This window comes from Corvus brachyrhynchos, unplaced genomic scaffold, assembly GCF_000691975.1.
Source record: "Corvus brachyrhynchos isolate BGI_N302 unplaced genomic scaffold, ASM69197v1 scaffold22, whole genome shotgun sequence".
NCBI lineage: Eukaryota > Metazoa > Chordata > Aves > Passeriformes > Corvidae > Corvus > Corvus brachyrhynchos.
Window position 1 is genome coordinate 8009850 of NW_008238355.1, and position 22686 is coordinate 8032535.

The 22686-nt window shown below is 38.0% G+C and overlaps 1 long non-coding RNA gene across 7 annotated transcripts in view; it reads left to right on the forward strand.

Moving 5' to 3' along the window:
• The window catches only part of LOC108446995, a 60571-nt gene extending 40859 nt beyond the window's left edge, over nt 1–19712 (forward strand). For all 7 annotated transcript variants that reach the window (XR_001862347.1, XR_001862343.1, XR_001862345.1 and 4 more), the window contains 2 exons: nt 9289–9368; nt 18428–19712. This is a non-coding gene — a long non-coding RNA (uncharacterized LOC108446995). The remainder of the gene's footprint in view (nt 1–9288; nt 9369–18427) is intronic.
• The last annotated feature ends 2974 nt before the right edge of the window (nt 19713–22686 follow it).

Here is a 22686-nt window from a genome sequence, read left to right on the forward strand (position 1 = left end):
CCTAGGTAGAGAGGAAATCAGAGCATTTCTTTCAGACCTGACAGAATCAATTATATCTCCTTACAAGTGATCTCAGAATATTAGGGTCTTTTTCCTAGCCACCTGTCAAGCAGCTGCACATAAGACCATGACATATCATTCTCACCTTTGTCAATGTTGCTGAAGGAATATGAGATACTTACCATACACTGATCATCATCAGCCCAAACAGCTTTCATTTTTAATCCCACAATTAATCAAAATGGAAGTGATCAGAAGAAAATAGAGAAATTGTTCACTCCACACTGGAGAGCACTCAATAAGAGGGGTGTAAAGTAGAGGCAAAAGAATGTTGTCTTTTAAGGTACTTCTGGGACAGTGCAGAAAATGATTTCAAGAGCAGAAGATACAAATATACCTACCAGCTAAGGCTTTTTGATGGTCATAGGTATCTGTGTTACAAAAGAAAGCTACAAAACGGTGCAGGGAGATAAAATAGTGATGCAGTGGAGCTTTTAGTTGCCCACTTCCCAAAGCAGAAATTAAAGCTATCGGTGGAACAGGATTTTAATTATGGACTGGTGGGCCATTGTCGGCAGTTGCTTTCTGCAATAGTGGCAAGCTCAGTATTGGGTGTTCATGGACTGCTTTAAATATTTGAAGTGGGACACTGTGCAGCAGCTAGAGGACAGCATCCCCCTGTGCTCAGTGCTGTACAAACAGGATCAACACATCAAGACATCTCTGTGTCTAGGAGATTACAATGCAGGGAATTGACTGGAGATATTTCACTGTCCTGTTAAAGCCAAATTGGCAGTGATGCTGAACCCTAGAGGAAAAATTCACTTATGTCACCCCAACTGTACCCATATGCTCATATCATTATGTATTTTGTTCTGAGATTGACTTGGCTGGGGCTGGCCTTGCACTTAAAAGAACCAAAGGAAAGAACCATCACAGGTCATCACCAAAGCAGTTGCTCCCAGCTCCGTCTTTGCAGCTGGCTTGATACTGGGGCTAAGTAACCTTTGGGATTCAGCCCAAAGCTTCCTGCAAAAACAGGTGAAGGCTGGTCCCAAAGAAGGCTATTTAGCATTGACTTAGCAATACAGGTGAAATCATTCAAGGAGGGACACATGATCTGCGCAGATGGACAAAGCAATGGGAAAAGCTGTGATCTGCTGCCAGACTGAAAGAAAAAAGAATTATCTTATGCACTATAGACACTCTTCACTTGCTTTAATTTTTAATAGAAACGTTCATTTTTAAGTACTATGAGCAATACAAGTTTAATGTGAACTTAGAAGACCATGCAACATAAGCATAATTGACTCATTATGATCACTCTCTAGATATTTTTTCCCCTTTTTTTCTTAAGTCTTAATATTTTATTCTTAATGGAATCAGAAAATGACAGAGAGCTGGAATGTGACATAGCAGTCAACTACTGTGAATTCAACCTAGTAGTCAATATTGAAACTGGATTTGAATTACTGTGTAAATAATTGCAGATTAGAAAATTGGAATAAAAGAGCCATGGTAGGATATAAACCACCTGCAGGTCACAGGCAAAGGAAACCAGAAATACTGTTTACAAGGGTCAAAGGTTTACATTTTTAAGTATCACTGTACTGGGGAACAGAGGTCACTTTTTATGTTTGTAACTTTGCTCTGTAAAATTTGAGTTTGTCTTACACGCAGGTTTGGTATCTTTTCACTAACTAGTCTTACAACTGAAACACCAAATGAACAGTATTTACACTGAACCTTTGAACTGTTGGTGCAATACTAACACTCTTTTTAAGCACAAAGTAGCTCAGTGTTTAACTAACCTTCCTTTCATCTTCTCTCTCTGCTTGTGCTACTTTACCCCATCAGCAATAAAGAGTGAGGAAAGCTGCAACACCCTGTAGGGACTATAACATGTCCTCCCCTTAATTACACATATATGTGGTTCGTCAAAGCCCATAATCTGAACAGGTAAGATTGAATTCAGTGATTGCTGAATTGGACATACTGTGAGCTGCAATAAAACTGGCGAATTGTCTGTGCTTATTAGGGGCTTGGTAGTAGAAGTCTTGGTGTCTTATGGAAAGGTAGTGTTACTGTCATCTGCGGTATTTTCTGGAGGTTGAACCTGTGAAAACAGGTGAGAAACAATAGTTGCTCTATTAACCAGACAAAAGTTCATAAAATTAAGGTAGCTTGGAAAAGAGCATAACAATTTAGAAAAATGTGGGCCCACTCCCAGTTTTAGGGGGTAGATAAGGGGAGATGAAGTCATCACGTCCTCACACAGGAAAATGAACAATGCTACATGTTGCATACAAAGCTCCCAAACAGACTATTTTTCTATTAAAAAGGTCTCAGACCCAGAAGCTCTCCTATCTCTTTTGAGCTTGTAGTTTCCCTTTCTCACCAAAGGTTTTAGTTAGAAAAGATAGAACAAAATTTGTATCTCTTACATCTTTTTGTAGAGAAGGATAGATTCACAGCTGTTTTTTGATCCTGTACAATAGGCCTGAGTAAATGCATAAGAACAGTATAATTTGATAACTTTTGGGTATTACTCCTCACCCATAACAGTGTGAAACAGAAAAAGAGGAGATCTGCTTAGCTGCAATCTGGATCTCTTGTTCTATTTTCAGCTTTAGTAACAATGTTTTGTTATTCTTGATAATGACATTTATTTTTCTGTATTTCAGTGTATTCACCTTTGAAACAACTGTAGTAATAATTTTCCATTGCAGAATAATGCCAGAACTCCTGATTTATGTAAACAAAGTGTTTTGAGATCCTCTTAGGACAGGAGGTATAGAAAAGGAAAGCTGTACAAGAAGATAGCTGGCAAGTAACACCAGCTTATGATACCACCACCGCCTGTGATGCCATCATCTCATAATATACCCTTTTCTCCTTTCAATTAACACATCTTAGCTCAAACATTATCAAAATATTTGCACAGATGCAGAGGTGAACATGGCCCTCAGAACTGTCTTCAAGACAAGGAAAAATGTTTTCTTGTGGAGAAAGCTTATTAACAGTCAAAGCAATGATGGAATCAGCACTTGGGGCAACTCCAAAACCACCTACTCAAACTTGCAAGGAAGAAAGTTAGACACAGATCTTGGTGACATGATTAGTATTTCCTCTGGTTTGGCTCTTGTTATTTCTGTTCACATCTATTGAAAGCAAAAAAAAAAGAGTTTTAAAGCTGTGATCGTATTCCCCAGCAAAGCTGTTTGTGATTTCCATTTTGCCGGAGATTTTCTTTTCTCTTATATTCACTACCAGGCTGACAAAACCAAATGACGACTTCCAGTTCCTATTTCCCCCTGTTGACAACACCACCAGATACAAATTTGGGAAAGCTGCCTACATCATTCAGTTCAACTGATATGCTGGTGTTGTCCCTGGGGTGAAGAATGCATGTGACTATGTATGTTTGCTTCTCACTGTCCCTTCAGCAAAGGAACTGGAGAAGAGAATGGAAAGAAAGGAAATTTTTAACCTGTTAATCTACTTCCTTCTTTCTGTGCAGTCTTTTCTGTCTGATAAATAGAAAACTAGGGTGTGTGCCACTCAACACTTTCATGACTGATAAAAGGTCTGTATATGTGAGATAAGCAGGTGGACACTAATCATGTTTTGAGTTTATGATTTGCGTATGCTTCTTCTTGACCCTACTCCTCCCTTAATTCTTTAATTTGTATAAGTACGTAACACAGAAAGGGCACTCACCCAGCCAGCCTCCCAGTGCATATGATGTGGAAGAGAATGAAGGATTAATCATTAAAACATCTTTCATTTAGTAGTGTCTGCATTAGGAGTACCTTGTTAGGCACAATGACAACAACGTCGCCAGGCACAAAAGAAATTTACAGAAATCCACTTTGGTTTTGCCCTAATTTCTGAGAATTAAGTGTATATTAAGTGTATATTAAAGACTCAGAAAAGTCCTCCCTTAAACTTAATTGAGAAAGGAGACAAGACACGCTTTTAATATAAGCATATGTTGTTGCTGATAAACCAATTTTGAATTTTGTAAATTTGATTTGCATCAAAAATGATGAAGAGACACATGCTGCTGAGTGACTTTCATTGTAGCATTAGTATCATATCCTCCACTTCTCCAGGTATAAAAGGTAGCTTAGGCTGGTTTTGTAAACGGTAGGCAGTATCGGCACTGATATTTTGCTTAATGATGAGGCTGCTCTAATGAGCCTGAATTACATGAGGTACAGTTCCTAGCTGCTGATGGGGCACTGCTGCATATGCCAGCACTACCCATGCATGGCTCCCATGGGAAGAAGCAAGAAGCATCAGTGGGTCTCTGAACAGAGAACTAGGAATGGGAGCATCCTTGCTCAATGTGTTTAAGGGGATTTAGCATAGTCTGACCTGAACTTTCATCACAAACTTAACCACATTGCTTTGTAGGATCAGGCCCTTGTTTTATAGCAGTAGTGGAAACCTTGAGGCAAGTTAAATTGTCAGATACAGTGAAACTATGACAGATATCTCATAGGTGTCCAACTGAAGGCAACACTGAGGACTGTAACCATACACAGAAAGACAGACACAAATGGGGAAAAGGAAAGAAAAGCTCTCCTTCATCCCGCACTGTCTCAACCCACCACCCTGCATAACCTCCCATAGCTTGAAGCAAGACAAGAAAGTCAGCATTTCGCACCCTCCAACAGCTTTGACATGACAGGTATGGTATTTTCTTACCCACAGAATTGCCAAGGAAATCCGCCCTAGCAAAAGTGCAAAAGTTTTCAGTATAAGGAGGTGGGGTGCAAAAACTGGCTTCTAGGCAAAGGTTGAAATGACTCAATCTGAAACAAAATGTAAAGCAATTACTGCCTGGAAAAAAAAAAAGATCATGCTGACATTTAGAGGCTGCAGTGATAGTATCTGTCCCTTCCCAGGCTGAAATAAACAGCCTTGATTTCATCCCAAAAAGATTTTATTTTTGTTTGTTTGATATTTAGAAGATCCTTTATTTGGAGGTGGGGGGCAGCAGGATGGATTGCCTTAACTTCAGCTTTTATGCCGAGAAATAATTGCCACCCCAGAAAGGTAATTACATACGCCATTGTTTATATGCATAATAGGCCTGCAAAAGCATGTTCTACAGATAGAAAAAAAAGAAAATCCTGCTTTCACATCAGGGCGGAACACTATGCAAAGTGACAGATTGCCACAAATAGCATTCAAACCCTTGCACAGTAGTGGTTGATTTTTCTTCTGGGGAAGAGGGGGAAGGGATGAAGGCTATGGAATAGGGTGGAAAGAGGAAAAAAAGAAGACAATTTTGTTCAACAGCCATAGTAACATACACAGTAGTTTTTACTGTCTTGATTGCTGTTAAATGAACCTGATCTTTAAGTTGTTTTTAAAGTCACTGCCTCAAAGGGATGTTTTCTGTTGCCATCTTGTGCAAATACCACTTCTCCTAAAGTGGCCTTAATTTGAATTGCTTTGAAAGCAGACCAGATAATCTGCTAGAATATGTTGTGGCACGATGCATCTCCCCTTCGTGCCCTGAGTACCACATAGAAAGTGAATTTCGTTCAGAAAAGGACAACTAGTCTCTTTTCCCCCTTCCATCATAATACAACAAAAAAATAAACAGTGTGCTGTGATGTCAAACACATTTCAGATTTTTTTTGAATGCAAAATATGTATTTCTTCAAAATATTGAAAGTTTCAGGACTGAACAAAGGAAAAAAAATGCATATGTATTTTGATATTGAACCAAGCATTGTTAGATGCTGAAGCAATTCATAGCAGGTCTATTCTCTGTGGCAGTGTCCAGCAAATTGCATGAGCTGCTTGTTAGGCTTGACAACACTGTTTTACCTAACAAAGGCCTCAACAGCTCAGAGCAGCAGAGGAATGTCAAAATGAGCACATTTCACACACAGATGTGTGACCATTATAGTCTATAAGAAGATGCATGGGGTGGAGGGAAGAGGCTGGGTGCTGGGAAGGCTAACAGTTAGCAGTAGGGACATGGCCCTACTGACCACATTTAATCAACCCTTCTGTAAACAATTCAACATATTCATTGTTCTCTAAAAACTAATAAAGAGAAACAAGCACTTTTCATTCATCTTGAAGTAATTTTCTGTCAGGTTTGAGCCCCTTGTGGCTTACAGCTTGTGCATTGCTAGCTATGTGATACAACAACTATTTCAATTTATTTTACAAACTCTGGCCATTCACATGTCAGTTAGTGTTCACCAAGCCGGCATCTGAAATTGTGCAGTTAACGAGTTTTACAACATTTCTATCAAGAGAAACTGTTTAGCATAACTGACTCTTAAGGAGTTATTATACCTCTAAAAATCCATTTTAAGGGGCATTATTTAAATAAAATAGAAAAACGGTTCACTGCCTTTTAAAGGGGCTACAAAAAAAGTCCATCAGATCCAGTGCAGTAATCCTCAGCTTAAAGCACTCTTGAGAGCACTTCTGGGAATTATCAGCATAATGAAATGTTTTGTGAAATGTCCAGATAGATTCCTCTACTCAACAATTTTACTGAAATATATTTATTTTTCTTTTAGTTTTTAAAGAAGTGAATTACTTTTTTGAGGTGATTATTCTACACTGTGAGGATTAACTGAATGCATTTTTGTCAAGGCTGTAGTATAAGTGAGGGGTTCAGTCTGTGTACAATCTATATACATTTGCACAGCAAAAAAAGAGTCAAGCCCTTTATGTTATTCTCAGCTCTAAAAGGGTTAAATCACAATGAGGCTTATGCAGATTTGCATTTCTCTTGTAGCACGTTTTTCTTATAGTTAACAACTTTCTTATAAAATAGCACCTATAAAACTCTATATTGAAAATAATTCTTAAATTGTTCATAAGAGCTCATAAAACTGAAATTTGTTCTGAGCTGCTCTGAAAAGGAGAAATTTATGATTTTTAACTTAATTAATAGATATCTATCTTTTAACTGTGGCAACTAATGATCCAAAACTGCTAATACCGGGAGTCCATAATGGTAGAAACATTGCAGCATTTATGTGAGTCAATCTCAGCATCTTAAACCACCTAATGGAGCAAACCCCATGTTTGTGATGTAAATTAGTCAGTGTTTCAGCCTAAAGTGAGCACTGGTAAGAGGAAAAGTATTTACAGTACAATTACAGATACAGTAGGCACATTACCAGGTGTATGTATACAATATGCACACAGATAGTGGCAACATATATGCAATGTTGTACCTGGTGTTATTTGTTCAGTAGGACAACAAAAATGGTGAGGGGTCTTGAGGGGAAGCTGTATGAGGAGCAGCTGATGTCATTGTATCTATTCAGCCTGCAGAAGAGGAGACTGAAGGGAGACCCCATCGCACTCTGGAACTTCCTCGTGAGGGGAAGAGGAGGGGCAGGCACTGATCTCTTCTCTATGATGACCTGGGGCCGGACCTGAGGGAATGGCCTGAAGTTGTGTCAGAGGAGGTTTAAGTTGGATATCAGGAAAAGGTTCTTCACCCAGAAGGTGGTTGGGCACTGGAACAGGCTACCCAGGGAAGTGGTCACAGCACCAAGCCTGACAGAGTTCAAGCTGCCTCACAAAGTTCCAGGACAACCCTCTTGAGCACTTGGTGTGACACTTGGGGATGGTCCTGTGCAGGGCCAGAAGGTGGACTCATTATGCGTCAGCCAAAAAATAATTTGACTTAGTTCTTCAGAGGTTTTAACACTCATTCTAAGACAGAGAGACTAGCATTATCATTCCTTGAGATTTTTTGATAGATGCTCAGTAACTTTCATGCACAAGACACCTGGACAATAATTTGTGGTCTTGGTGCCAACTCAGAGCAAAGGTATAACCTTTCCTGAAGGTATGAGCTTTCCACAATCACAGTAGGCAGTACTACAGCAGCAGTGCCAAAGAAGCTGGTCATTCAGAATCTACCAAGACAGAAATGAATGTAGGATGGCTTCCATACTGGAAAACTATGACTGATCAACTTTACTAAGTGAGATAGTGGACACTTTCTTAGCAGCTAAGCTACAGCTCAGTTTTGCAAGATGTCAAGCGTTTGGGCACTGTCTGTACATTCCAAATTTTAAGCAGTCACTGGCAGAGCTGGCTAAAGCAGTGGGCTTTTTTATGACTGAAATCTTTATCGGAATGGTGTCATACTCCTTAGCACTCTGCTTAATGCCTTGGCAAGGCAAAGCACATAAAGCAGGAGAAAAAGAAGAGGGTTTTGAAAATATGCTGAAATTTAAGTTAGAATCAGTGGAAAACTTAACTATACTTTAATAATGTATGAGTGGTTGTGCTACTGAAAGGGAAAGATGAAGGCCATCAGATTTCCAGATACTAAAAATTTTGGATGGTGAAACTTGAAAGCACCCACTGTACAAAAAAAAAGTGTATCCAGGTCTGGAGAGAAAACCAAGGAGGAGCAGACTGTAAGTGAATTTTGTACAAGACTGATCACACAGACGAAGGAACTGAAGGAACAAAGGAGTGAGCTGAACTTAATTCTAGTGATGCTTTACAACTGTATACATCCACTCTTAGTCTTTAGCTTTCTGCATGGTCAACTAGTACATGCTGCAGCAGGAGCACTAGAGGTCTGCTGGAGAGAGGTAGAAACAGGTCATTAGGATAATCTACACACTCCTCCCATATTTATAGGATATGACTTCTCTTTACAATGCCCACTTTTTTCTGCTTCTTGGCCTGAAGAGAGTTTTGATAGGAAATTCAGAGCTGCATCTACAATCAAGGGCAGGAGCAGGAGGTCTGAAACGAAAAAAGAATGGTTCAGATGTCTTCTGCTCTGTGCTGAGGAGATGCAAAAGGGGCAAACACTGAAGTGGAAGGTAGGATAGCAGGCAGCTTGACTGCAGTCATGTATTTTAGCACAGTTAATTACAGTCATGTATTTTCCATGAGTTTAACTGTTATGGCAGCAGTATTTCTTTGTCCCCTGATTATTTATACATAATGTTGACCAAAATGGAAGCAAACATTTTTTGACCATGCACAGAGATTTTTTGTTCTGGAGTGAAGGTCTTTCCTTTTTGGGGAAACATCTATGTAAAACAGAAAAAGAAAAAACAGGGTGAGTTTTAGGTATGACAGATTTATTTGTGACAAATGGAAAGACCATAATTGATTTTTTGTGTGACCAATGACCTGATGCTTGCTCCACTGATTTTTCATTTGTTCATACAGTTTCAACTTTTTCTCGGAGTTGTTTAATTTTCCTGTTTTCTAAAATGACTTGTTTTTCCCCTGCAAGTAACATGCATACTTAATTTACAGGAGACTGCAATAGGTCTTGGAGATACACAGGCTTGAAAGGGTCTAAGGTGCAGACGAGCTCTGACTATTCCTTCCTGCAGGTCTGTATGGGGTAAAGTCCCTACAAATGAGCTGTGGGTGGGAAGCATCTCATTCATTAATTATTTTACTTAAAACTAGCTTGGCTATCCTTCAGTCCACACTGAAGTCTGCTGAAGTTTGGACATCTCAAAGCTCTAAAATATGAGAGAATATTATTATTTTAATCCTGTACCTATATGTGCAGCCAATCTTTTGGTCCATATTCCTCTGCATTGCTGGGCTAGCTGTTTTCTGTCCTATTCCCAGAAAAACACTTCCCCTAAAAAGAGGTATGGTCAGTCAGGGAACATGGTCAGTAGAAAGCTGCATAAGGTGTGCTCTACCTCTCTAGGGAGGTTGTTGTCCTTGTTAAGCCTTTACACCATCAGTGAAGGCTTGTGAATGTTTTGCAACATCATGACTGAACTAAAAAAATAATATTAATGGCAAGTGAAATAATTGAGACACCATAATTTAGGTTTAGGTAGACAAGTCTTCAGATTATAATTTAAAACCATTAAATACCATAGAGAAATAACCCAAAATCTGAACACATGCAACATCAAAGCTGATACTGTGTAGTGAAGACATTTATATGCACAATCTCTGTCCCTAAGCTGGTGACAATCTAAACGCCAAATTCCCTCACATTAGGCAGAGCTATGTATCAGGATAATGAGATGCAAGTCCACATCAGTGTGGTACCATGACTAATTACATCAACAAGCTTTGTTTTAAATACTTGTGACCTTTGATAGGAGGAAGTAAAACATGATAAAGAAAAAGTGGGAAAATCGCATTAAAAAAAATCAAAAGTTTTCTTTTAGCTAGTCTTTTGTATAATGTCAGGTGACTTAGGCTGGATTTCCTTGGCCTTTTGGGACATGATGACAAAGTTATTTGCCATGAGCCCAAAATTCCATTCACAGACTTTTAACATAGGCTCTCCTGCCTCTGAATTTGAGTCTGGTTGATATAATCATTTCTGTAAGAGCTGGACATGCAGCCTGCCTCTATTACTCCTACAGATGCTTATAAAAATGAACACATTACAGTAAGATTAATCTTTGTTGCTTTTCTTTACCCTGGCTTCCAAGAAACAAAACTTTTTCAGTCATGGAAAGCCTATGTGCCTGTCCAAATAAGTTTGAACTCATTAGCTAATTGCTGCTGATTTTCTAAGGGAATAGAAGAGATTGTCAACCTAACAGCAGAGCAAGAAACTCTTTGCACTGTACCTCACAATGGTCAGGTATATTCAAATGATGCATGTGACAGGTTCTTTCCCATCCCACTGGCTTATTAATATCAGTGTCAATTGCCAGGTATTTTCCCATTTGTTTCTGAATAATTGCTGGTTCACTGGTTTTCTCCATGGTCCCTTCACTTTCTCTTCCTCTTTCAGCCAAGTCAAGCACAACTCAACAAAAAAACTAGTTTCACTCTCAAGCTATCAGTTGCTGTAAAGTGCAAAGATTAAGTTTGAATTAACTAAAAAACTTGCTACTTCATAGGCATGGTGATCTGGTTACTTTTAAAAGGCTGGTATAAAAGACTAGATAACCCCCCATAATGCTATAACCAACTGCACCAACCACAGATGGCAGAAATAATGTGTGATTACCACTTAATAAAAAAAAGTTCATGAACACAACCTAACACAACAGGCTGTTGGAAGATGTTAAGACCACTCGATAAAAATACCAATAACAAAGCACAGTGGATTATACATTACAGAAGGTAGAGGTGAGTAAGTAGAAGAAAGAAGAAGAAGCAGCTTTGGAGTCTACCTTGAGAGCCTGGAAGCTGACTGGGTATGCTGGAACTTGGGAAAAGATCAACACCTTAGTTGACACAAAATGTGCAGACACACCCATTGAAAGAAATGTTACGGAAACTTCTCTGAGACGCAATGATGCCTAGGACAAACCCTCCTCTGCCATCAACTTTTGGGTGATTTGGAAGCGGATTGGACATCCATGGGGCAGTCCTGGAGTGGGGTCAGCCCTGCAAGAACTGTCAGAAACTGAATTGGGTGGAAGAGCAAAACTGAGGCTCACAACTGGTGCTTTAATAGATTTCTGTCATCAAAGTGGTACTGGTGTGTGAGAAGCTTTTGACAGCAAACTGACAGGGAGACTGAGCTACACATCTCTGGGCTAGACCAAAGCCTTTGTCATCTTAGCTGGCATTGGAACTGCTGAAATACATTTCCTCAGGGAGCGGAACACCCTGTTTGTTTGGACATGGACATTTTCTTCAACTAAGCTAGTATTTCTGCTTTCACTGAGTGCAGGATGCACATGCTTTCATCTCTCTGTGGGGAATTTTCTTCATATGAATTACAATGGCATCATTGATACGGTGATTTTCTTGGGAAGGTTTGCAGCAGGTTTGCAAGTCAGACAGAAGCCCTAGCTAGCAATCACTTCAACAACAAATTAATGTCCTGGAAAGCTAGTGCTTGATGTTTCAGGAGCAGTTTTTATTTATCATTCTGTATGTCACTTACCTACCTCAGATGATAGCGTTAGCTGTTCTCTACAGATGAATTGCAAAAATAAACCAGATACTTTTGCATTGTGAAATCCACAATATCTTAGAAGTAAAAATCTTCTTAAACAGAAGACAGTGTGGACACTTACTTAACATTGCTCATATCTTGTAGTCAGTCAAAGCCTATAATCAGTCACATTGTCTCATTGCTCATTGACAAGTTCTGTCCTCTGGGACCTAACCTAAATCTGGAAAGATATCTATTCCTGTGCTCCTGAAGACACTATGATGTGAGCAGTGCCAACAGGAAGTGCAAGGAGATCTACCACTCACTGCCTGTTCTCACTTACAAAAGTTCACACTAAATGATCAGATGAACTGAGGCAGTTGTCTCAAGTGCTCTGATCACACTGAGGCCAGCACATGCTGACTTCAGTGGTTTTGGACCAAATTCCTTCTTTGTCAGTGGAAATGTGAAGCTGGATAATTTGGTAGCCTCCTAATGCTCTATAGTCTTTAGTGGTCCAAGAAAGAGGAGAGAAAAGGAGAGCAGAAAGATTTTCCCCAAATTGCTTTTAAGTGTGTTTCTTTCACTCTAAAATGTCCTTGCTGAATTTCATGTGCTTTGACACTAGTTCAGCTGAGGGTGAAACATGTATTTGCAAGATTCACCTGTAGGCTGCTAGCATGGGAACTGAGTCTATGTGTTAGAGCTTGAGCAACACGTCAAATTCAGATTTCAATATTTCATAGATAGGTACTTCATAGAGGTAACCACAACACAAAAAAGTCAGGATAACCCCAAGAACTAGACAAAATCAAATAGTGATTTATTCTGTCAAAACAAGTGTAAGTAAGAAAAGTTCAACTTGTAGTAATTTTTTTTTTGTTGTGTAGTTCCATTTGAAAGGCCATAGGGAAAAAATTACCCTTTCAAATGTTAGTACATAGATCTGTGACACAGGGTTCTCTTAAAAGTGATTTGCCCAGTTGTCTCGGGTGTATATTCCAGCTGTACATTGAACTACTCACAGCTGCAAAATATGCTACAAATTTATCACATCACATGGTTCTGTGATGCTATAAGTACTTATTAATGCAAGTTGTTCTAAATGACGTCTCAAAGAAATAGGACTAACTTTCTTAAACATCTTGATGTTTTCCTCAAATATTGTAGTGCTGCCCACGTATAAAGTACATCCATTTACCTAACTTACTTTACATTTATTTTATTAAAATGATGCTTCATGTGGTCTCTTAAATAAATATATTCTGGATTTATACTAATTTATGAACTTGGTTAACATATTAAGTTTTGCTAAATTTTTATAAATATGCTCTTATTAAGCTTATTAAAATGATAAATTAATTTTAAAATGGCAGTTGCACCTGTGTATCTATTGTTCAGCTTAAAACAGTGTAGAAGATAGTATACGTCTGGAAAGTCAAGGGGTAGCAACCAAATGTGTATCCATTACCAAAGTATTCTTTTTTTTAAAATCCCAACTGGCTTTCTAATTGTCTCTGTGTTAGATGTTAGATATTGTTAGATACTGTTTACCACAGAATAGGTACACTCAGGGTGTAAAAGGTGAATATGTGGTTTTCTCAAAGTCCTGTGCAATTATTCCTATACAAACTCTGAAAATGGAACTGATAATATGTCAATGATTACTATACAAAGAAGTTAAATATTACAGCTAATTTTCTCACTGAAATCTAATCCAGGGATTAGCAACAATGGGAAATCTGTTTTATTTGCATTTAATTTGTACCTTCACACTATTATCTCCCATGTTTTAGTTTCAGGAAATGTGGTTCAGGCTATTATAACCACATTTCATGCTGCAGTTGCACTGTTATTTGAGCTCTATGCTAGGAAATGACTTACTGAAAAAATAAAGCCAGCATACTTTATTTTAATTATACTAGAGCTGTGTCTAAGTACAAAAAAATAGTACAGCATACATTTAATATGGAGCATGGATTAACAGTTTTATGAGACATAAAATCTATTTATATCATTTTCTATTTACAAATCTGTTATATATCTTTCAACAAAACAAATGCCTATAGTGTAAAAATGAATAAGTAGAACATCAAACTAGCAATCATGTAAGCAGTAAATAACATCTTAATTGGCCTGGAATGCTAGAGCTTGATTTTTTTGGAACTAGGTTTTATTTATTGATCTATATGGCATATTTATCTTTCCAGTGATTTGTACAAGTCTATACCCTTTTCTCAATATTAGATCCATGTATGGCTTTATATTGCAAATCCCATTTTGGGGGAATAGCCAAGAAAGAGAAGAATTGTTGCTTCTAGAAAGTCATCCATCCAAAATCTTTCACTGAGGCAAGGATAACTTCTCAGTTTTTACACTTCTGATAAAGAAGAAGGGGGCAGAGGGAGAGGGAGGAAATGCTGCTGTTATGCAGTTGCCACCCAGTGGAGCTTCAACAGTCCTTTACTCTTTGCTGGTTTTGCAGTGACAAGAAAACAAGGAAGGATCCCATGTGCGCTGGGAAATGTCTTTTAAATGCTCCTGCCTATATTCCTTTTACCAGCAAGAGTAGCAGGCAGAAGTGGATATGGTAGGCTTTATACATGGTCTGCAGTCTCTGGATTTGGTTCTTCTCAGGAGCATTTGTGCAGATTTGTTCTTAACACCCACACCATATTTCAAGCCACATGGCACTTCACCCCACGCTTCGCACAATACCATGCAGCTGAGAACTGGCAAATTCAATCTTCCACCACCAAGGCGTCTGGTGGGGAATTCTCCTCCTTGCTGAAACATAGGTGTCTGCTGCTAAGTCAGTATACTAGAGGAAGAGGGAAATCTATCAATGACTCTTTTCTTTCTTACAAAAATGTAGCTGAAAATGTCACTGTGGAGATCATGCTCAGTTGCTTTGCTTAGGACTGTAAAAGACTGATCCTTCAAACTGCTTCTGCTGTTGATGGTGGAAAAAATAGTTTACAAACAGCAGTGTTGCACTTCCTCATCTTCTGCTTTTATGAAAGTGATGCTATAAATACGGAAAAGATTGTGCTCTGATAGCTGTCATTGCTCTAGTATAACCTTAGCTGTCTGGAAAGGAGCTAATTAAATTTTTTGGTGTGTCTTTTAGAGAATACATTTGCATTTGACATAATTAGTGGTAGGCAGATCCAGCTATATCCAGGGGGAATCTCAAGACAACTGCTTTGCTGACTATTAGTGCCTAATTTCTGAATGTCAAATCCTGCACATCTTAATTTCTAGAGAATAAGCTCAATTGAACTTGCTCCCCAGTTATGCAAAAACTGTTCAGATAAAACCAAGTGGACACGAATGTAATGAATGTGGTTATTAAATTGTTTCAATTGAAAGAACCCTATTCTTATACCATCATAATGGGAACAATTTATCCCCACTGATCAGCCTGTCTCTTTTTTCTGAGCTCTCTTTGATCTTGAAGCATATTGCAGTGGTGTGTCCTATTGAAAAGCAAAACTGGGGCAATTTTAATGCTTTTGTACCTTACCAGTGCTCTATTTTTTCGTTGTTTAAAAATAGCTGTTAATTATAAGTGCAGTTTAAATGTCTCAAGTGACCCAGAAATGCAGGTTGGAATGAGACAGATTGTGTGTCTCATATAAAACAGATGTACTTTCACAGAGCATCCTGAATTCAGCCCTCAATATGTAACCTTCTCCGAGGTTATTTCAGTCAGGTATTGAGCTTGTCTAGCTTCTAGATATAAAATCCCACACATTTTGAACAATGAAGACTAAACTTCATCTACATTTACCTCTAGAATAAAAAGCCTCTTTTTCTGCGTGGGTGTATTTTGCTGGTAGTGGTTGATGGGATGAGGGCATTTCCCTTTGACTTCAGAGACTCAGGAGACCATACACCTCATTTAATCTCCACCTCTTCCACCTCTTAATGTAATAAACTCATGCTCTTAAAGAATATTAAGTGGTAATAAACTTTCAGGAGATCCTCTTATTTTGACTGGATTAAGCACTGCACAAGTACCAGCCATACCTTGCAGATATAAATTTTCAAGCTTCTGTGTTTTGAATGGCTCAAAGAAGATTTTTTATTTTCTCTTCTGCCAACAATTGCTTTTTATTCCTGTCTGTGATGAGGTCCATCAAGAGAAGTCTGAAAAGCATGGTGCAAATAAATTAAGGCAAGCTAATGATTTACTGGACAGCCTGAGCAAATCAGTTATTTACATGTCTATTTATTTATATGTTTTTACGCAGCAATTTACAGACATTTCAATTCAGCAACGAGATTCAGTTTCAACTTTCTGGTTAGAATAGGCTGTCTAGTGCATTGAGTTTGCTGAGCTCTCCCATGTCCCTGAACATCCGTGGTACACATTTCAAAGCAGCCACCACTTCATGAAACTGAATGGGTTAATGGTGAAGGAAGACAAGGATCAACAAGGATTGTACACTGATATCTCAGCCATTAAGAGAGACTGACATCCAGCTGAGGGCTGGAAACTGCAGGAATGATTAGTCTGTGAGTGTGGAAGAACCTATCTGCCCTGGAGATAAGCAGCAAACTGATTCACAAGAACATTTTAAACATTTTTCTCTCTTTCTGGCTATTAAGTATCATATACATTTTCTTTTTCATGTCTGCTAAGAATAAGGCAAAAAAAAAAAAAAAAGGAAAAGGAGATAATAATCCCTCAGGATATCAAATTTCTTTGGCTCACAAAAACGTTTTCCTAAAAAGCCTAGAGTTTTATGGCTGATGTTCAGATACATCCTTACATAGTCAGATATACACACAATGAATAGCCAAAAATCCTCATTTGATAGTGAAAATAAGTATTCTATTTTGTTTCCCAGTCTCTGGGAAACAATTTTCAATTCAATACTTAGAAAACTTCTTCTGAATCTCAGAGGATGTTAAAAGAATATAATATATTGCCATACTGTGAGTTCAACTTCAAGAAAAGCCGCAGAACTCACTATTTTCTAACATCCGTCCCTAAAAGACCTCATTGACTATATCTGCCCTTGGGAACTTTCTATGACTTTTGTTATGGAAAACAAGAGTGCTTCCTTTAACTATTACTGTTTTTAACACTTAATGCTATCACAATGGAAAACAACAGATTGTATAGTAGCTGAAACAATAGCATATCTATATTGTAAATAAGAAAACTATATTTGGCAAAAGTGTTTATCAGTTATCACTATCTTTCCACCTTTTGAAGATAATATTTTAGTGCATAAAGGATTCTGAATGCAGAGACGTCAAGAGAAAATTTTCTATTAAAACTCCATGGGCTTTGTTTTAGCCTCTAAATTTTTACATTGCTATTCTGTGAAGCACCAGGCAGGGACTGAGCCTCAGTTTAAACACATGCATGAATTAATCACCCCTTTGACAAAGCAGCACAAACTCAGACTCAAGCATATACTTAGAACTGAGTGCTGTCCTGGTGTGGGATGGATATACACTTCAAAGTTCTCCGGCAGTGAGAACTGTAATTTGAATTCAGGTGAAAGTATTTTAACTGGACTCAGTACCTTCTAAAGTGAGTTAAGCAGAGACAACTGTACTGCTTGAATTGTGCTCAGTGCAAGAAAGTTTTATTTCAGGGTAGTTTGGGTCAACACTACTTTTTGTGCTTTAATTTTAAATTTCCGTTCTCTGATGTGTGACAGTGACAATGTTACTATACTACAACCCAAGCAGTTTGTTACGTGAAGTAACAACTGTTACATGGCACTTCCCAGCCCTCCCCAGCCTTCCCTCCTAGCCGCCCCCACCTCTGCACACACAAAAAGAATAGGCAATCATCTTAGGAAAGGTTTTCATATTTTGCTTTTCACAGAAATTGGCAAACCAGAAAATTTGTGTCTCTGAAACAAAAGAATAACTTTATGGAAGTAGAGTGAGTCACAACATATGAGGAGAAATCATGGAGCAACAACTCTCCAAGGAGGTAGAAGTCATAAAAACTCTTCTGAAATCCATAGGAAAGACTGTACAGCTCATCTAAATAATATTTGAATATCTATAAATAGGTAACGAAAGAAAGTAGACTGCAAGGTTATCAGGCAGCAGTGATAGAGGACTCTGCTGTTTTACATCTACTTTCAGTCCCAAACTGGTCTCCATTGAACTGCTGAACTGGTTTTACGGACCAGTAGTTCTATTCAGATTTGGAAAAGTTCATGCAAACATTCTGAATTTTTGTGTAGCTAGACGTTTTAAAGTCTGATAAAAAGTCTTTTAGTAAATTCCTATTTGTCAGGGAAAAAATCCCACTGTGCCATTATGCTTGCTGGGAGTAGAACTGTTATGTTTTCTCCCCTTACTTCAGACATAAAACAGAGCAGCTGTATGTTGCACATCAGATAGAACATATACATGCATATAAATGTTTTCTATATTCAGTCTTTGAATTTGCTTACATGAACTGCAATGAGTGAGTCTAAAATATCCCTCAGTTTCAGAGAGGGATCCAATGATTTAAATATCTATGATCCCTCTAATGAAACCATCTTTCCACTCAGGATTAATAAAGTTTTGCTGTCATTCTTTGTCTCATTTCAGACACTACATCACTGAGGGCCTTCGGAAGAGGTCCAGAGGAGCAAGAACAAGGTCAGGGAAACATGATCCACGAAGGAACCCCAAACAGAGGTTGTTCAGCCTCTAGAAATGAAGACTGTCAACAGACATGATTACAATGTTCCCCTGCTGAAGGTCCTGGTGCCAAAGAGCAGAGAGATTTGTCCTCCCTAAACATAGATAGTAGAAAAATTACTTATAGGCTTGAGCTGCAGGAAGGTGCAATCTGGCTGGATACTGCAGGTTTTTTTTGGGATGGTTATGGGAAGATACTACAACTAAAACATGGTGAGGTGTTAAAGGCAGCTTAAACAGAAATAGTTTGGGAATGCATTTGAAGAGTTTACAAACCCTTTGCCATTTTTCTTGCAACTAGTTTTCCCGTTTCCCTTGCCTGTAACTCATTGCATTTCTTCCTACTCCAAGACTTCCAAATAAAGGTTTATTGTCCTCCACAAAAATACATTTATCAGTGTGCTGCTCATTTCCTTTCCTCTTCTTCCCCTTTCCTTTTGCTGTTTTTATCTCTTTGTTGTAACTATCCATGCAGATCTAATCAACAAATCAAAATAAGCTGAAAAAGTATAGTGTAAGGAGATAAATGTAATTTTTGGTGGACCAAGAACATCTCTGTATCTGTGTTTATAAGTGTCTCATAAGCAGCAGTTTTTTGTTTTACATTTTGTGCTTAAATCTGAACTTGCTGATCCTAAAATTGATGCCAGTGTTTCAGCTGAAGTAATATGCATCTGAGTTTTGTAGTTGTAACTGCGTTATGCTATATTTTCCTAACGAGACTACTATTTTGTTTTCATTTTTTGCCCACAAGTTCCTTGGCATGCAGTGATGAGAAGCTTGGAGCCAATTTCTTACGTTATGGTAATTCCAAAACTGTTTCATGTAAACTGAACAAACTCTCCTTATGGGAGGTTCAGAAACAGGATCCTTTCCAGACAGCATCCTAATGGGCAAGCTTCTTTTGTCTGTCTGTAATTCCTTTGTCATACTTTGCCTCTTGGTCTGTAGTTCAATGAATTTTATTCTTGGTGATAGACATACTTCAATAAAAAGAGAAGAAAATATTCAAAATAAGGGTTTGCATGGTAGATAAGGCATTTTTTTTCAAGGAGGAGGGCTTTCAATACGAGACGTAGAAGATAGATTTCAGATAGGGTAGGCTTCCCATCACCAAGCTATTGCAGAAACAGGAGGGAAAGCCACCTCTCCATTGGCCATGGAAAGAATAAACACACATTTTGCTTTTGTTGATGTGGTGTTTTTTGTTGTTGTTGTCAGTTGGTTTGTTTTTTTTTTTTTTTTGTTTGTTTGTTTTGGTTTTTTTTAAATTTAGACTCAAAACTGAGGTACTGGTGATAGTAACTCACATCCATGGAAATGTAAGGAACTGCAGCTGGAGCAAATACCTTTTAGGAGAAATCGAGTCAATGATTACCTGTTACAGTGCTCAAGCATTGCTGCCTCAGGTGCTGGGTGGAGGCCAAGTCAATGAATCTGTGACGTGCTCTGATACTGGATCATATTGAACAACAGTGTTTTGATTTAAAAAAATATTTAGTTACATGCATACTTTTAAATTCTTATATGCAGTGGATTTATCATATACTGCATAGTTCCATTTCCCAGGGCTTGTGCTTTGTGCTTCCACTTGTTCCATCCCATGGCTGCTGCCACCACTGGTACTCAATTCGGTGCCATCATCTACAGATTTATGAGGCGGTGTTTGTCATCATGAAGACAGCTGTAGGCAGAACCACCAATAAGATGCTGCTTATTACATCTTTTGCTGTATTGGCTCTGTTTGAGAGCAAAACTAGAGAAAAAAACCTTTTGATAAGCTGCATAATTCTTCTGTAAATAATATTCCATTCAAAATAGCCAAGAAATTTTTGCTGCCCATATTTTGTGCCATGCTACCCTTTGAGACAAACTGGTGTAAAGCTCAAGATATTTTCCTAGGTGCTAAATCCACACTAATCACTGAGGAGGTAGGAAAGAAGACATTCTTTCTGAATTTCTGTGGTTCCTGGCCCTTTACTCCAAATCCATTAATACACAGGGATTTAGCATGATTGGACCTGCTGGTAGCCAATTAATTGACTGACTCTGTAGCTGATGATAAGGAAAATGATTCCAGTACAATTCAAGCACTTCATTACATCCTGCCCCAAGTCAACATTACATATATTTTCTAAATTTCATCCGAGATGAAAAACATGCATTCAGTCAAAAGACAAAAGCTTTGTGCACAGAAAATTGCAATACAATCCTTTATATTTTTATGTAAACTAAAATTAGAGGACAATTTTCTTTTGTCACAATTCCTTGCTGCCAAAAGGGAAAACTTACTTATTTGGTGGCAGGAAAAGGAGTCCATTCTCAGAGGTCAGTTTAATTAATACATCATTGTAAATTAACTTAGTTGTTTTAGCCATGTGTGTTACTCATGAATTTTATCCATAAAGTGTGAGTGTAAATATGCAAGAAACCATCTTGTTTCTAAAACAGTAAATGTGATACAGTGAATTTGTTTCAATTTGATTCTCTGACTTGCAGAGAAACTTTGGATCAATCATGTAACTCTTCTGTGTCGGTTTTTTTCTTCTTTAAAATTATGATAATGAAAGCCCAGAATATCTTGTAAAGGGGTTCAGACAGAGATAAAAAATAAAAGCAAAGTAATACTAGTTCCAAAAAACCAGTTGAGGTTGGATTACTGAACTCCCATAAGATATAAATGAGGATTTTTTTACTTCTAATCGTAGCTAATTGCAACAAGGCCGTGATGAAAGTAATGGGAAGTATAGGAAGATTTGATGTGACAGTGTGAGTGGAGACTGAAAAGATCAAATAGATTAGAGGGAAAATGGAATTAAAACTTGATCTTGCTCTCCCTGGAGTCAATGGCAAAATTCTCATTGACTTTATGAAGCACAAAGATCCAGAATCAGAGGATGACCAAATAATATAAACACATATACATGAATAAATGGTGTGGAGGCAGTCAAATCCTTAAGGTAAAGAAGTGTCCTATTAGTGGAACTGCAATGGAGGCTCCTTAGAGCAAACAGAGAAATTCCTGTCCTTATGCAAAACTTCTGACAATTCAGCACTGCACAAAGATCAACAGATCAAAATGGCAGAAAACTTTTAAAGATATCTACAACATATAAAAAGAATTCCTAAAAGCTAAAATTGTCCTAAAATTGTCATATTATAGGACGTGGCTGAAACCTAGAATTGTGTAGAAATTAAGCCTAGACTTCTGTAGAAACTACATCCAAGGTAAATTTTCTATTTTGTGACTTTATGCAGCTTTGGCCATCTTGCCACTATCAAGGACTTAGAAGACAACTTCACCTATTTTCTGTTCTCACACATCCTTAAAGTCATCAGGCAGTGTTCTTCTTTTCAGTCCTTTTCAGACAGGTTATGTATAATGGATTTGTTCCAGTTGTTGAAAGCAGGAGGTATGGCAGATATCAGAGTTAAAAATGTAATAAAAGGAGTTACTACTTCGTTGTTTTCTATGCATCACTGTTTGGCTCCTACATAAACCTTTCATTTTTAGACTAACTCTTGGAAGCTGTTGGTTTATGTTGGTGTCATGGGAACTTGGATCTTACATGTGGAACTGCTTGAAGTGTGGGATTGCCACACAGCCAGGTATTTCCATACAATCACTGTTACAACTTCTCTCAACCACAGGGATAACAACATCTGAATCACACACTTCCATCAGGGTACAGGGAAACAGATGGGTCCTCCAAAACATTGTATTATTGTCTTTGGATTTTTACCTTTTCCAATTGCTCAAAAAAATTTAAAATATTTTTTTCCTAAGTATTTAACATAAAGAAATAGATTTTCCATGCAATTTGTACATTGAAGGGGATAAAAAAAGGTCTTGTTTGGATTATGCATAAAAAGGTGGTGATAATGCTTTGGAATTATATTTTTTAAAATGTTACTGTGGAAGTTTTCAAATTGTTTGTGTGGGAAGAGAAAGGAAAGATAGTTAAACTCACAGTTAAAGGGAAATTATTCAAGCATCTGGATTTTACAGTATTTATCTTTACCACATAACTGTGGAACTCACAGAGTATAATACCAAAGATGTAACAGAAAACAGATAGGATTTCCCAAATTTTTGGGAATCAACCTGATAATTGAAGGTTGAAATATGGAGGTCTCAGTGTTGCCCAGATGATCCTAGAGTCTAC